This window comes from Heptranchias perlo, chromosome 1, assembly GCF_035084215.1.
Source record: "Heptranchias perlo isolate sHepPer1 chromosome 1, sHepPer1.hap1, whole genome shotgun sequence".
NCBI classification, from domain to species: Eukaryota; Metazoa; Chordata; class Chondrichthyes; order Hexanchiformes; family Hexanchidae; genus Heptranchias; species Heptranchias perlo.
The window spans coordinates 55917815-55931038 of NC_090325.1; positions in this window are offsets into that span (position 1 = coordinate 55917815).

Genomic DNA, 13224 nt, shown 5'->3' on the forward strand with positions numbered 1-13224 from the left:
GATCAAAAATTAAAAGGGGAGCACGACAATGAGTAAAATTAAGAGGAGCATGGCACTGAGTAAAATTAAAAGGGGAGCGGGATACTGAGTAAAATTAAAAGGGGAGCATGGCACTGAGTAAAATTAAAAGGGGAGCAGGATACTGAGTAAAATTAAAAGGGGAGCACGACACTGAGTAAAATTTAAAGGGGTGCACGACACTGAGTAAAATTAAGAGGAGCATGGCACTGAGTAAAATTTAAAGGGGAGCAGGATACTGAGTAAAATTAAAGTGGGAGCATGACACTGAGTAAAATTAAAAGGGGAGCACGACACTGAGTAAAATTAAAAGGCGTGCATGACAGTGAGTTAAAATTAAAAGGTGAGCACGACACTGAGTAAAATTAAAAGGGGAGCACGACACTGAGAAAAATTGAAAGGGGAGCACGACACTAAGTAAAATTTAATGGGGTGCACGACATTGAGTGAAATGGAAAGGGGAGCACGGCACTGAGTAAAATTAAAAGGCGTGCATGACAGTGAGTAAAATTAAAAGGTGAGCACGACACTCAGTAAAATTAAAAGGGGAGCACGACACTGAGTAAAATTAAAAGGGGAGCACGACACTGAGTAAAATTAAAAGGGGAGCACGACACTGTGTAAAATTAAATGGGGAGCACGACACTGAGTAAAATTAAATGGGGAGCACGACACTGAGTAAAATTAAAAGAGGAGCACGACACTGAGTAAAATTAAAGGGGGAGCATGACACTGAGCAAAATGATATGGGGTGCACGACATTGAGTAACATTGAAAGTGGAGCACGACAGTGAGTAAAATTAAAAGGGGAGCACGACACTAAGTAAAATAAAAAGGGGGGCAAAACACACAGTAAAATTAAAAGGGGAGCACGACACTGAGAAAAATTTAAAAAGGGAGCACGACACTGAGTAAAATTAAAGGGGGAGCATGACACTGAGCAAAATTATATGGGCTGCACGACATTGAGTAAAATTAAAAGGGGAGCAAGGCACTTAGTAAAATTACAAGGGGAGCACGACACTGAGTGAAATTTGAAGGGGAGCAGGACACTGAGTAAAATTAAATGGGGAGCACGACACAGAGTAAAATTAAAAGGGGTGCACGACACTGAGTAACATTAAAAGGGGAGCACGAAACTGAGTAAAATTAAAAGAGGAGCATGTCACTGAGTAAAATTAAAGGGGGAGCACGACACTGAGTGAAATTAAAAGGGGAGCAGGACACTGAGTGAAATTAAATGGGGAGCACGACACTGAGCAAAATTAAAAGGGGGGGGCACGACACTGAGTAAAATTGAAAGGGGTGCAGGACACTGAGTAAAATTAAAGGGGGAGCACGACACTGAGGAAAATTAAAGGGGCAGCACCACACTGAGTAAAATTAAATGAGGAGCACGACACTGAGTAATATTAAAATGTCCTCACGACACTGAGTAAAATTAAAAGGGGAGCACGACACTGAGTAAAATTAAAAGGGGAGCACGAAACTGAGTAAAATTAAAAGAGGAGCATGTCACTGAGTAAAATTAAAGGGGGAGCACGACACTGAGTAAAATTAAAAGGGGAGCACGACACTGAGTGAAATTAAAAGGGGAGCAGGACACTGAGTAAAATTAAATGGGGAGCACGACACTGAGTAAAAGTAAAAGAGGAGCACGACACTGAGTGAAATTAAAAGGGGAGCAGGACACTGAGTAAAATTAAATGGGGAGCACGACACTGAGTAAAATTAAATGGGGAGCACGACACTGAGTAAAATTAAAAGGGGAGCACGACACTGAGTAACATTAAATGGGGAGCACGACACTGATTAAAATTAAAAGGGGAGCACGAAACTGAGTAAAATTAAAAGATGAGCATGTCACTGAGTAAAATTAAAGGGGGAGCACGACACTGAGTAATATTAAAAGGTCCTCACGACACTGAGTAAAATTAAAAGGGGAGCACGACACTAAGTAAAATTAAAGGGGGAGCACGACACTGAGTAAAATTAAAAGGGGAGCATGACACTGAGTAAAATTAAATAGGGAGCACGACACTGAGTAAAATTAAAGGGCGTGCATGACAGTGAGTAAAATTGAAAGGGGAGCACTACACTGAGTAAAATTAAAAGGGGAGCACGACACTGAGTAAAATTAAATGGGGAGCACGACACTGAGTAAAATTAAATGGGGAGCACGACACTGAGTAAAATTAAAAGAGGAGCACGACACTGAGTAAAATTAAAGGGGGAGCACGACACTGAGTAAAATTAAAGGGGCAGCACTATACTGTGTAAAATTAAAGGGGGAGCACGACACAGAGTAAAATTGAAAGGGGAGCACGACACTGAGTAAAATTAAAAGGGGAGCACGACACTGAGTAAAATTAAAGGGGGAGCACGACACTTAATAAAATTAAAAGGGGAGCACGACACTCAGTAAAATTGAAAGGGGAGCACGACACTGAGTAAAATTAAATGAGGAGCATGGCACTGAGTAAAATTTAAAGAGGAGCAGGATACTGAGTAAAATTAAAAGGGGAGCGCGACACTGACTAAAATTAAAAGGGGAGCACGACACTGAGTAAAATTAAGAGGGGAGCAGGATACTGAGTAAAATTAAAAGGGGAGCATGGCACTGAGTAAAATTAAAAGGGGAGCAGGATACTGAGTAAAATTAAAAGGGGAGCACGACACTGAGTAAAATTAAAAGGGGAGCATGGCACTGAGTAAAATTAAAAGGGGAGCAGGATACTGAGTAAAATTAAAAGGGGAGCACGACACTGAGTAAAATTTAAAGGGGAGCACGACACTGAGTAAAATTAAAAGGCGTGCATGACAGTGAGTTAAAATTAAAAGGTGAGCACGACACTGAGTAAAATTAAAAGGGGAGCACGACACTGAGAAAAATTGAAAGGGGAGCACGACACTAAGTAAAATTTAATGGGGTGCACGACATTGAGTGAAATGGAAAGGGGAGCACGGCACTGAGTAAAATTAAAATGGGAGCACGACACTGAGTAAAATTCAAAGGGGAGCACGACACTGAGTAAAATTAAAACGGGAGCACGTCACTGAGTGAAATTTACAGGGGAGCAGGACACTGAGTAAAATTAAATGGGGAGCACGACACTGAGTAAAATTAAAAGGGGAGCACGACACTGAGTAACATTAAAAGGGGAGCACGAAACTGAGTAAAATTAAAAGAGGAGCATGTCACTGAGTAAAATTAAAGGGGGAGCACGACACTGAGTGAAATTAAAAGGGGAGCAGGACACTGAGTAAAATTAAATGGGGAGCACGACACTGAGCAAAATTAAAAGGGGGGGCACGACACTGAGTAAAATTGAAAGGGGAGCAGGACACTGAGTAAAATTAAAGGGGGAGCACGACACTGAGGAAAATTAAAGAGGCAGCACCACACTGAGTAAAATTAAATGAGGAGCACGACACTGAGTAATATTAAAATGTCCTCACGACACTGAGTAAAATTAAAAGGGGAGCACGACACTGAGTAAAATTAAAAGGGGAGCACGAAACTGAGTAAAATTAAAAGAGGAGCATGTCACTGAGTAAAATTAAAGGGGGAGCACGACACTGAGTCAAATTAAAAGGGGAGCACGACACTGAGTCAAATTAAAAGGGGAGTAAGACAGTGAGTAAAATTAAATGTGGTGCACGACACTGAGGAAAATTAAAAAGGGAGCACGACACTGTGTAAAATTAAAAGAGGAGCATGTCACTGAGTAAAAGTAAAGGGGGAGCACGATATTGAGTAAAATTAAAGGGGAACACGACACCGAGCAAAATTAACTGTGGTGCACGACATGGAGCAAAATTGAAAGTGGAGCACGACACTCAGTAAAATTAAAAGGGGAGCACGACACTGAGTAAAATTAAAAGGGGAGCACGACACTGAGTAAATTTAAAGCGGGAGCACGACACTAAGTAATATTAAAAAGGGGGCACGACACTGAGTAAAATTAAAAGGGGAGCACGACACTGAGGAAAATTAAATGGGGAGTACGACTCTGAGTAAAATTAAAGGGGCAGCATCATATCGAGTAAAATTAAATGAGGAGCACGACACAGAGTAAAATTGAAAGGAGAGCAGGACACTGAGTAAAAATAAAAGGGGAGCACGACACTGAGTAAAATTAAAAGAGGAGCATGGCAATGAGTAAAATTAAATGGGGAGCATGACACTGATCAAAATTATATGGGGTGCACGACATTGAGTAAAATTGAAAGTGGAGCACGGCACTGAGTAAAATTAAAGGGGTAGCACGACACTGAGTAAAATTAAAAGGGGAGCATGACACTGAGTAAAATTAAATGGGGAGCACGACACTGAGTAAAATTAAAGGGCGTGCATGACAGTGAGTAAAATTAAAAGGGGAGCACGACACTGAGTAAAATTAAAAGGGGAGCACGACATTGAGTAAAATTTAAGGGCGTGCCTGACAGTGAGTAAAATTTAAAGGGGAGCACGACACTGAGTAAAATTAAAAGGGGAGCACGACACTGAGTAAAATTAAATGGGGAGCACGACACTGAGTAAAATTAAATGGGGAGCACGACACTGAGTAAAATTAAAAGAGGAGAACGACACTGAATAAAATTAAAGGGGGAGCACGACACTGAGTAAAATTAAAAGGGGAGCATGGCAATGAGTAAAATTAAAAGGGGAGCAGGATACTGAGTAAAATTTAAAGGGGAGCACGACACTGACTAAAATTAAATGGGGAGCACGACAGTGAGTAAAATTAAAAGGGGAGCACGACAGTGAGTAAAATTAAAGGGGCAGCATCATACTGAGTAAAATTAAATGAGGAGCACGACACAGAGTAAAATTAAAGTGGGAGCACGACACTGAGTAAAATTAAATGGGGAGCACGATACTGAGTAAAATTAAATGGGGAGCACGATACTGAGAAAAATTAAGAGGAGCACGACACCAAGTAAAATTAAAGGGGTAGCACGACACTGAGTAAAATTAAAAGGGGAGCATGACACTGAGTAAAATTAAATGGGGAGCACGACAATGAGTAAAATTAAAGGGCGTGCATGACAGTGAGTAAAATTAAAAGGGGAGCACGACACTGAGTAAAATTAAAAGGGGAGCACGACACTGAGTAAAATTAAATGGGGAGCACGACACTGAGTAAAATTAAATGGGGAGCACGACACTGAGTAAAATTAAAAGAGGAGAACGACACTGAATAAAATTAAAGGGGGAGCACGACACTGAGTAAAATTAAAAGGGGAGCATGACACTGAGTAAAATTAAAAGAGGAGCACGACACTGAGTAAAATTAAAGGGGCAGCACTATACTGTGTAAAATTAAAGGGGGAGCACGACACAGAGTAAAATTAAAAGTGGAGCACGACACTCAGTAAAATTGAAAGGGGAGCACGACACTCAGTAAAATTAAAGGGGGAGCACGACACTGAGTAAAATTAAAAGAGGAGCAGGACACTGAGTAAAATTAAAAGGGGAGCACGACACTGATTAAGATTAAAAGGGGAGCACGACAATGAGGAAAATTAAGAGGAGCCTGGCACTGAGTAAAATTGAAAGGGGAGCAGGATACTGAGTAAAATTAAAAGGGGAGCATGGCACTGAGTAAAATTAAGAGGGGAGCAGGATACTGAGTAAAATTAAAAGGGGAGCACGACACTGAGTAAAATTTAATAGGGTGCACGACACTGAGTAAAATTAAGAGCAGCATGGCACTGAGTAAAATTAAAAGGGGAGCAGGATACTGAGTAAAATTAAAGTGGGAGCACGACACTGAGTAAAATTAAATGGGGAGCACGACACTGAGAAAAATTGAAAGGGGAGCACGACACTGAGTAAAATTAAATGGGGAGCACGACACTGAGTAAAATTAAATGTAAAGCACGACACTGAGTAAAATTAAAAGAGGAACACGTCACTGAGTAAAATTAAAGGGGGAGCACGACACTGAGTAAAATTAAATGGGGAGCACGACACTGAGTAAAATTAAAAGAGGAGCACGACACTGAGTAAAATTAAAGGGGGAGCACGACACTGAGTAAAATTAAAGGGGCAGCACTATACTGTGTAAAATTAAAGGGGGAGCACGACACAGAGTAAAATTGAAAGGGGAGCACGACACTGAGTAAAATTAAAAGGGGAGCACGACACTGAGTAAAATTAAAGGGGGAGCACGACACTTAATAAAATTAAAAGGGGAGCACGACACTCAGTAAAATTGAAAGGGGAGCACGACACTGAGTAAAATTAAATGAGGAGCATGGCACTGAGTAAAATTTAAAGAGGAGCAGGATACTGAGTAAAATTAAAAGGGGAGCACGACACTGACTAAAATTAAAAGGGGAGCACGACACTGAGTAAAATTAAGAGGGGAGCAGGATACTGAGTAAAATTAAAAGGGGAGCATGGCACTGAGTAAAATTAAAAGGGGAGCAGGATACTGAGTAAAATTAAAAGGGGAGCACGACACTGAGTAAAATTAAAAGGGGAGCATGGCACTGAGTAAAATTAAAAGGGGAGCAGGATACTGAGTAAAATTAAAAGGGGAGCACGACACTGAGTAAAATTTAAAGGGGAGCACGACACTGAGTAAAATTAAAAGGCGTGCATGACAGTGAGTTAAAATTAAAAGGTGAGCACGACACTGAGTAAAATTAAAAGGGGAGCACGACACTGAGAAAAATTGAAAGGGGAGCACGACACTAAGTAAAATTTAATGGGGTGCACGACATTGAGTGAAATGGAAAGGGGAGCACGGCACTGAGTAAAATTAAAAGGGGAGCACGACACTGAGTAAAATTCAAAGGGGAGCACGACACTGAGTAAAATTAAAAGGGGAGCACGACACTGAGTGAAATTTAAAGGGGAGCAGGACACTGAGTAAAATTAAATGGGGAGCACGACACTGAGTAAAATTAAAAGGGGAGCACGACACTGAGTAACATTAAAAGGGGAGCACGAAACTGAGTAAAATTAAAAGAGGAGCATGTCACTGAGTAAAATTAAAGGGGGAGCACGACACTGAGTGAAATTAAAAGGGGAGCAGGACACTGAGTAAAATTAAATGGGGAGCACGACACTGAGCAAAATTAAAAGGGGGGGCACGACACTGAGTAAAATTGAAAGGGGAGCAGGACACTGAGTAAAATTAAAGGGGGAGCACGACACTGAGGAAAATTAAAGAGGCAGCACCACACTGAGTAAAATTAAATGAGGAGCACGACACTGAGTAATATTAAAATGTCCTCACGACACTGAGTAAAATTAAAAGGGGAGCACGACACTGAGTAAAATTAAAAGGGGAGCACGAAACTGAGTAAAATTAAAAGAGGAGCATGTCACTGAGTAAAATTAAAGGGGGAGCACGACACTGAGTCAAATTAAAAGGGGAGCACGACACTGAGTCAAATTAAAAGGGGAGTAAGACAGTGAGTAAAATTAAATGTGGTGCACGACACTGAGGAAAATTAAAAAGGGAGCACGACACTGTGTAAAATTAAAAGAGGAGCATGTCACTGAGTAAAAGTAAAGGGGGAGCACGATATTGAGTAAAATTAAAGGGGAACACGACACCGAGCAAAATTAACTGTGGTGCACGACATGGAGCAAAATTGAAAGTGGAGCACGACACTGAGTAAAATTAAAAGGGGAGCACGACACTGAGTAAAATTAAAAGGGGAGCACGACTCTTAGTAAAAGTAAAGGGGGAGCACGACACTGAGTAAAATTAAAGGGGGAGCACGACACTGAGCAAAATTAACTGTCGTGGACGACATGGAGCAAAATTGAAAGTGGAGCAGGACACTGAGTAAATTTAAAGCTGGTGGACGACATTGAGGAAAATTGAAAGTGGAGCACGGTACTGAGTAAATTTAAAGCGGGAGCACGACACTAAGTAATATTAAAAGGGGAGCACGACACTGAGGAAAATTAAATGAGGAGCACGACACAGAGTAAAATTGAAAGGAGAGCAGGACACTGAGTAAAATTAAAAGGGCAGCACGACACTGAGTAAAATTAAAAGGGGAGCACGACTCTGAGTAAAATTAAAGGGGAAGAACCATACTGAGTTAAATTAAATGAGCACGACACAGAGTAAAATTAAAGTGGGAGCACGATACTGAGAAAAATTAAAGGGGAAGCACGACACTGAGTAAAATTAAAAGAGGAGCATGGCAATGAGTAAAATTAAAAGGGGAGCAGGATACTGAGTAAAATTTAAAGGGGAGCACGACACTGACTAAAATTAAATGGGGAGCACGACAGTGAGTAAAATTAAAAGGGGAGCACGACAGTGAGTAAAATTAAAGGGGCAGCATCATACTGAGTAAAATTAAATGAGGAGCACGACACAGAGTAAAATTAAAGTGGGAGCACGACACTGAGTAAAATTAAATGGGGAGCACGATACTGAGTAAAATTAAATGGGGAGCACGATACTGAGAAAAATTAAGAGGAGCACGACACCAAGTAAAATTAAAGGGGTAGCATGACACTGAGTAAAATTAAAAGGGGAGCATGACACTGAGTAAAATTAAATGGGGAGCACGACACTGAGTAAAATTAAAGGGCGTGCATGACAGTGAGTAAAATTAAAAGGGGAGCACGACACTGAGTAAAATTAAAAGGGGAGCACGACATTGAGTAAAATTTAAGGGCGTGCCTGACAGTGAGTAAAATTTAAAGGGGAGCACGACACTGAGTAAAATTAAAAGGGGAGCACGACACTGAGTAAAATTAAATGGGGAGCACGACACTGAGTAAAATTAAATGGGGAGCACGACACTGAGTAAAATTAAAAGAGGAGAACGACACTGAATAAAATTAAAGGGGGAGCACGACACTGAGTAAAATTAAAAGGGGAGCATGGCAATGAGTAAAATTAAAAGGGGAGCAGGATACTGAGTAAAATTTAAAGGGGAGCACGACACTGACTAAAATTAAATGGGGAGCACGACAGTGAGTAAAATTAAAAGGGGAGCACGACAGTGAGTAAAATTAAAGGGGCAGCATCATACTGAGTAAAATTAAATGAGGAGCACGACACAGAGTAAAATTAAAGTGGGAGCACGACACTGAGTAAAATTAAATGGGGAGCACGATACTGAGTAAAATTAAATGGGGAGCACGATACTGAGAAAAATTAAGAGGAGCACGACACCAAGTAAAATTAAAGGGGTAGCACGACACTGAGTAAAATTAAAAGGGGAGCATGACACTGAGTAAAATTAAATGGGGAGCACGACAATGAGTAAAATTAAAGGGCGTGCATGACAGTGAGTAAAATTAAAAGGGGAGCACGACACTGAGTAAAATTAAAAGGGGAGCACGACATTGAGTAAAATTTAAGGGCGTGCCTGACAGTGAGTAAAATTTAAAGGGGAGCACGACACTGAGTAAAATTAAAAGGGGAGCACGACACTGAGTAAAATTAAATGGGGAGCACGACACTGAGTAAAATTAAATGGGGAGCACGACACTGAGTAAAATTAAAAGAGGAGAACGACACTGAATAAAATTAAAGGGGGAGCACGACACTGAGTAAAATTAAAAGGGGAGCATGACACTGAGTAAAATTAAAAGAGGAGCACGACACTGAGTAAAATTAAAGGGGCAGCACTATACTGTGTAAAATTAAAGGGGGAGCACGACACAGAGTAAAATTAAAAGTGGAGCACGACAATGAGGAGAATTAAGAGGAGCCTGGCACTGAGTAAAATTGAAAGGGGAGCAGGATACTGAGTAAAATTAAAAGGGGAGCATGGCACTGAGTAAAATTAAGAGGGGAGCAGGATACTGAGTAAAATTAAAAGGGGAGCACGACACTGAGTAAAATTTAATAGGGTGCACGACACTGAGTAAAATTAAGAGCAGCATGGCACTGAGTAAAATTAAAAGGGGAGCAGGATACTGAGTAAAATTAAAGTGGGAGCACGACACTGAGTAAAATTAAATGGGGAGCACGACACTGAGAAAAATTGAAAGGGGAGCACGACACTGAGTAAAATTAAATGGGGAGCACGACACTGAGTAAAATTAAATGTAAAGCACGACACTGAGTAAAATTAAAAGAGGAGCACGTCACTGAGTAAAATTAAAGGGGGAGCACGACACTGAGTAAAATTAAAAGGGGAGCAGGACACTGAGTAAAATTAAATGGGGAGCACGACACTGAGTAAAATTAAAGGGGCAGCACTATACTGTGTAAAATTAAAGGGGGAGCACGACACAGAGTAAAATTGAAAGGGGAGCACGACACTGAGTAAAATTAAAAGGGGAGCACGACACTCAGTAAAATTAAAGGGGGAGCACGACACTGAGTAAAATTAAAAGAGGAGCAGGACACTGAGTAAAATTAAAAGGGGAGCACGACACTGATTAAGATTAAAAGGGGAGCACGACAATGAGGAGAATTAAGAGGAGCCTGGCACTGAGTAAAATTGAAAGGGGAGCAGGATACTGAGTAAAATTAAATGTAAAGCACGACACTGAGTAAAATTAAAAGAGGAGCACGTCACTGAGTAAAATTAAAGGGGGAGCACGACACTGAGTAAAATTAAAAGGGGAGCAGGACACTGAGTAAAATTAAATGGGGAGCACGACACTGAGTAAAATTAAAGGGGCAGCACTATACTGTGTAAAATTAAAGGGGGAGCACGACACAGAGTAAAATTGAAAGGGGAGCACGACACTGAGTAAAATTGAAAGGGGAGCACGACACTCAGTAAAATTAAAGGGGGAGCACGACACTGAGTAAAATTAAAAGAGGAGCAGGACACTGAGTAAAATTAAAAGGGGAGCACGACACTGATTAAGATTAAAAGGGGAGCACGACAATGAGGAGAATTAAGAGGAGCCTGGCACTGAGTAAAATTGAAAGGGGAGCAGGATACTGAGTAAAATTAAAAGGGGAGCATGGCACTGAGTAAAATTAAGAGGGGAGCAGGATACTGAGTAAAATTAAAAGGGGAGCACGACACTGAGTAAAATTTAATAGGGTGCACGACACTGAGTAAAATTAAGAGCAGCATGGCACTGAGTAAAATTAAAAGGGGAGCAGGATACTGAGTAAAATTAAAGTGGGAGCACGACACTGAGTAAAATTAAATGGGGAGCACGACACTGAGAAAAATTGAAAGGGGAGCACGACACTGAGTAAAATTAAATGGGGAGCACGACACTGAGTAAAATTAAATGTAAAGCACGACACTGAGTAAAATTAAAAGAGGAGCACGTCACTGAGTAAAATTAAAGGGGGATCACGACACTGAGTAAATTTAAAAGGGGAGCAGGACACTGAGTAAAATTAAATGGGGAGCACGACACTGAGTAAAATTAAAGGGGCAGCACTATACTGTGTAAAATTAAAGGGGGAGCACGACACTGAGGAAAATTGAAAGGGGAGCAGGACACTGAGTAAAATTAAAGGGGGAGCACGACACTGAGGAAAATTAAAGAGGCAGCACCACACTGAGTAAAATTAAATGAGGAGCACGACACTGAGTAATATTAAAATGTCCTCACGACACTGAGTAAAATTAAAAGGGGAGCACGACACTGAGTAAAATTAAAAGGGGAGCACGAAACTGAGTAAAATTAAAAGAGGAGCATGTCACTGAGTAAAATTAAAGGGGGAGCACGACACTGAGTCAAATTAAAAGGGGAGCACGACAGTGAGTCAAATTAAAAGGGGAGTAAGACAGTGAGTAAAATTAAATGTGGTGCACGACACTGAGGAAAATTAAAAAGGGAGCACGACACTGTGTAAAATTAAAAGAGGAGCATGTCACTGAGTAAAAGTAAAGGGGGAGCACGATATTGAGTAAAATTAAAGGGGAACACGACACCGAGCAAAATTAACTGTGGTGCACGACATGGAGCAAAATTGAAAGTGGAGCACGACACTGAGTAAAATTAAAAGGGGAGCACGACACTGAGTAAAATTAAAAGGGGAGCACGACACTGAGTAAATTTAAAGCGGGAGCACGACACTAAGTAATATTAAAAAGGGGGCACGACACTGAGTAAAATTAAAAGGGGAGCACGACACTGAGGAAAATTAAATGGGGAGTACGACTCTGAGTAAAATTAAAGGGGCAGCATCATATCGAGTAAAATTAAATGAGGAGCACGACACAGAGTAAAATTGAAAGGAGAGCAGGACACTGAGTCAAAATAAAAGGGGAGCACGACACTGAGTAAAATTAAAAGAGGAGCATGGCAATGAGTAAAATTAAATGGGGAGCATGACACTGATCAAAATTATATGGGGTGCACGACATTGAGTAAAATTGAAAGTGGAGCACGGCACTGAGTAAAATTAAAAGGTGTGCACGACAGTGAGTAAAATTCAAAGGGGGGCACGACACTGAGTAAAATTAAAAGGGGAGCACGACACTAAGTGAAATAAAAAGGGGGGCACAACACACAGTAAAATTAAAAGGGGAGCACGACACTGAGAAAAATTTAAAAAGGGATCACGGCACTGAGTAAAATTAAAGGGGGAGCATGACACTGAGCAAAATTAAAAGGGGATCACGACACTGAGTAAAATTCAAAGGGGAGCAGGACACTGAGGGCTCGAATTTAGCAGGCCTGCGGGTTCCCAGCGGGTGGTCCTCCGGGAGCGTCGAAAACGCGAACGGCGAAATTAGTGGGTTGCCCACGCGATCGTAGCAGGCAATCCACTAATAGGATCCAATTACCTGCTCCTCCGGGGTCCACGGCGCTGGCCTGCGCGTCGGGCGGGCTGCGCATGCGCAGTACGATCTGTCAGCTGGAGGCTCTCTAGTTAAAGGGGCAGTCCTCCACTGACAGATGCTGCAACCAATGGGACAAATTGCAGCATGGAGCAGCCCAGGGGGAAGGCTGCTCCCAGTTTAATGATGCCTCACCCCAGGTATCATCAGATGGGGTGAGGAGGAGGGGGAGGACACAGATCTTCCCCCCGGCGGGCGGGAGGAAGCGGCCTGCCTCTGCCACCAAGAAGGCCTGGCTCGAGGTGGCAGAGGGGGTCACCTGCGCCACCAACATATCGCCCACCTGCATACAGTGCAGGAGGTGCTGCAATGACCGCAGTAGGTCAGCCACAGTGAGAACACGAAGTCTTTCCCCTACACTCCGTCTGCCACAACACTGCCCCCACCCCAAATCTCCTTCGGCACCGCCAACACTATTCTGTCACATCACCCTTCATGCCCACT